The sequence below is a fragment of the Mustela lutreola genome, chromosome 15 (assembly GCF_030435805.1).
Source record: "Mustela lutreola isolate mMusLut2 chromosome 15, mMusLut2.pri, whole genome shotgun sequence".
Taxonomy (NCBI): Eukaryota; Metazoa; Chordata; class Mammalia; order Carnivora; family Mustelidae; genus Mustela; species Mustela lutreola.
In genome coordinates, this window is record NC_081304.1 from 51897393 (window position 1) to 51901675 (window position 4283).

At 44.2% G+C, this 4283-nt stretch overlaps 1 pseudogene; it reads right to left on the bottom strand.

Moving 5' to 3' along the window:
- Nucleotides 1–1451: 1451 nt before the first annotated feature.
- Nucleotides 1452–1751, bottom strand: LOC131816218 (transmembrane protein 258-like; annotated as a pseudogene).
- Nucleotides 1752–4283: the final 2532 nt, after the last annotated feature.

Here is a 4283-nt window from a genome sequence, read left to right on the forward strand (position 1 = left end):
GGATTGTGCCCTCATTGGGCTCCCTGCTGAGCAGGAAGTCTGCTTCTCCCTCTTGCTCCTGCTTGTGCTCCCTTCTCTCTCTCAAATAAATAAATAAATAAAATCTTTAAAAAATAAAAAAAGGGGGGGCACCTGGGTGGCTCAGTGGGTTAAAGCCTCTGCCTTCAGCTCAGGTCATGATCCCAGAGTCCTGGGATCGAGCCCCGCATCCAGCCCCACATCTGGCTCTCTGCTCAGCAGGGAGCCTGCTTCCTCCTCTCTCTCTGCCTGCCTCTCTGCCTGCTTGTGATCTCTGTCTGTCAAATAAATAAATAAAATCTTTAAAAAAAAAAAAGCTTGCTGGGATTGCATTGGACCTATAGATAAATTTGGGGAGAATTGTCATCTTAATGTTGAACACTTCAATTTGTAAACGTTTGGGCAAATTAATAGATTTTTCTTTCCTTATTCTTATTCCAGCTTGTTTAGGGGCTGATGAGTATGGTTTACTGGGCTATAACCATCCCTGTTTTCAGTCCTCACTTCAATAGAGGCCTAAAATTGAAGTTTGGTTTTATTATTTAAGGAAAAAAAAAAAAAAAGGTCAGTTTCCTTTTCCTCTGGATCACTTTCTTGTTTTTTAGTCCTGTGGTTTCTTGGGAGCATTATGGGGCCTGAACCCCCACTGGTCCCCTTAATAACTGGCCTTTTTTTATATTTCTTGAGGCTTCCCTCAGAGTCCTATGTACTCCATATTAATTCATTCAACCAGGAACCAAGGAATTTTATGTCTGCAGTACTGTGGACGAATGCTGTGGGCCAAAGGCAGGCCACTCCCAAGATGGGCCACAATGACATGTCCATTATTTTCATTTGAAAACAATCAAGGTCCAAAAGACTCAGGAAGAAACTTTGACCTACACCCCCCCGCACCCACGAACAAATGCCTAAAAAGAATTTAGATAAAGGGCCTGTATTAAACAGATTTTTTTTTCAATTTAAATTTATTTTTCAGAGAGAGAGCACAAACAGGGGAAGTGGCAGGCAGAGGGAGAAGCAGGCTCCCAGCTGAGCAAGGAGCCTGACGTGGAACTTGATCCCAGGACCCCAGGACCACGACCTGAGCTGAAGGCAGACACCCAACCGACTGAGCCACCCAGGAGCCCCTGAACTGATCTAAGAGACTTATCTGCTTCAGGCAAACCTCCTTTTCCAAGCTTTTCCTTTCACCTTCCTGCTAATGCCTTCTTCTCCTTTGCACTCCCAGACTCCCACCTCCATCCTGAGCTCAGGATGATGGATGGAAATGCCTCATTTTGCCTGACGGTCTTGGGAATTTCATGTCGGCGTGGATTCCCCGTGAGCATAACTAAATTTTATTTTCTCCTGTTAATCTGTTTCGGTTAAATTTATTTATTTTTATTTTTTGGACGGTCACCCATCTGCCTTTATTGGAAGCAGCGGGTGGGACACTTCCAGTAACAGTAAAAAAATTAATTTATAAAAGCGGGAGTTCAGTGAAGTCGTCTGGTTGGAACCCTTGGGAGCTCATACGTAGATGCCAACCCAGAGCAGCAGGAAGAGGACTCCAAAGCCCATGAAGATCGAGGCCACCAAGGAGATGAGGACTTGTGTACTTGGTGGAGGTGACCACATAAAGGAAGAACCAGGAGGTAAAGAACATGCCAGTTGCCAACAGCACCGCAGTCAGATGGGGGAAGACAGCAGGGTTCACTGGACCTGGTGTGTCTGCTCATGACCTCAAGCTCCATTTTTGCCAGACACTGGTTCATCCACCACTCCGCCACCGGAATTTGGGTAAATTTAATTCTTAGTCCAGCTGGAGCCTTGGATAGTGGAAAAATGTCTTCCTCCCCAAGGAGGAGAGAAAAAGGGAAGGAATAGCACACACCCCGCAATGAGCATGAACTTGGCTGGTCCGCCAGATGGAAGGAAGGTTGTCAGGGCAGGATTAACAGGACTGAAGGGGATGTGGAGGCGGTTGAAGTGGAGAGAGAGGTATGTATGAATTGACCGTGCTGGGCTTATAGGCCATGGTAAGGAATCTGGAGTTTACTGTAGGTGTAATAGGAAGCAGAGGAGTGACCGGCCGTGAGTGATATAATTCGAATTCCTAGATTCTTCAACCAAGGACCGTGCCCACTCTGATTTTACTGTCCTTGACTTGGGGCTGGGATGCTTGAATGCAGAAGAGGCATCAGAAAAACCATCTCCAATATGGCTAGGGAGTCCAACAACGGTGAGATCGTAGACGCCTCCCAATAAACAATGAGACCTCAAAGCCTGTGGCTACCTACATGGGTATCTGCCCACACTGGGGCTGTGTGTCTGAGCTAGGAGGTTTGAACTTCACCTTGACATCCTGGTGAATCCAACTCAAGGGTCTTCCCAAGGAAAACTTTCCCACTCCTACCAGCTATGGCTGGTATGTCCAGCAATATGGGGGTATGTCACCCCCATTTCTTATAAGCTCCTCTACTACAGTGTTTCTCATATGGTGTTGGAGTCATTTACAGCTACTTGAGGAAAGACACCAAGTTGTTTAACTGTGCTGTATGCTGGGGTCACAGATGACTGGTTGGGTGAATATCTATGGGATTATGATTAAAGACAACCTTAAGTATGAGGAAATTTGGATTGTTTCTGGAGCAATTATTTGCAGTCCCATTCTTACAAAGACTGCTTTTGACAAAGCATTGACAGTGCATATATGGCCCAGCTCCATCCAAATATAATGTTTTCTTTGTTCCAAGCCACACCATCCGAGATCTTGGATCAGCTGGGTTGGACCCTCCCAGATCAGCGAGACTCGAGTCTCTCCATCAAGGACCAGCACAGGTAATCACTGTAGTAAAATTCTTTTTTTCTTTCCAGCTGTGATATAATCGACAAATAATATCGCGTGAGTTTAAGACATACAATGTGATGACTTACGATGATCAAGATGATTTCAGATTTACTCTCAGCAACTTTTAAGTGTACAATAGAGTATCGTTAACTTTAGTCAACATGTTCCACATTAGACAGAACCCCAGAACTTCTCTGTCTTAGGGCAGCAGAATTCTGGATTCTCTCCCCTGGAGGGATGTAAGAGAGAGCATTATCCATTCGCCACAGATTACACCTATATTAGACATTTGTCTAAGAACAAGTTCTGTTTCTCTTGAACAAATCAGTCTGTCTGGATTTTAGGGACAGTGTGACATATGCCTAATCATGTTTTTCTCTTTGCTTTGGCCACTTAGGAAGCTTAGAACCTGATCTGTAGCCTTTATCTAGTAACCATTAAAGGACCCCTGGAGACCATCAGCACAGAGATTCAGAGGGCTCTAGACTTTGGCAAACCTGGGTTGAAATCTCACTTCTGCCACTCCTAGCCATGTGACTAGAGGCCACTTACCTGTTTTTTTCCCCAGGAGTATGTAAAAACAGACACAATCACAGTATTTACTTTGGGAAGTTATTTTGTTGGTAAGATTAGGGCATACAGTGATAAACATAGGGCCTGGCACAACTATCAACAAAATCGTAATCCTTTCACTCGAAGTTAACCAGTTGTGTGTGCTCTAAGGTGAAGCAACACACATACGTTTCCCACCTCAGAAATGTGTAAATTACTTTGATTCGCCATTTTAAAAAATCTGCTATCTATACCCTTTTCTAGAGGTATAATTAAGAGGCTCCAGAAAACACCGTAGTGATCATTAAATCTGCATATGGACGGTTCTTCCTCTCAAGACACACACGGCATAGCAAGGGAGCGTATCTTACATGTCTCACAGGATTAAGAAAACATGGAAAGGAGCACGTCCTGATCAGGCATTCGTTACTTAGGGTGACCCTTGGTCACTGGTCATCATACCCTTGTTACTATTCACGTCTTCTGATATGTCCTCTGACAACAGACCTGTTTGGATTCAAAGGGAAGTTCTTAATTCCACAGTAATTAAGGAACCTGTTCTTTACCTTCCTTCTGGGGTCAAATAAATTCAAAGAGAGAAGATCTATTAGGGTGACACTAATGTCTGAAACATTAACATAATAAGTCTCAAACCGGGTAAATACATCTTTGTATTTTATAAAAGGAGACTGTAACATTTATTTATTTTTTCTTTTTTTAAAAGATTTATTTGACAGAGACAGACACAGTGAGAGAAGGAACACAGCAGTGGGAGTAGGAGAGGGAGGAGCAGACTTCCCACCCAGCAGGGAGCCAAACACGGGCTCCATCCCAGAACCCTGGGATTAGCACCTGAGCCAAAGGCAGATGCTTACGACTGAGC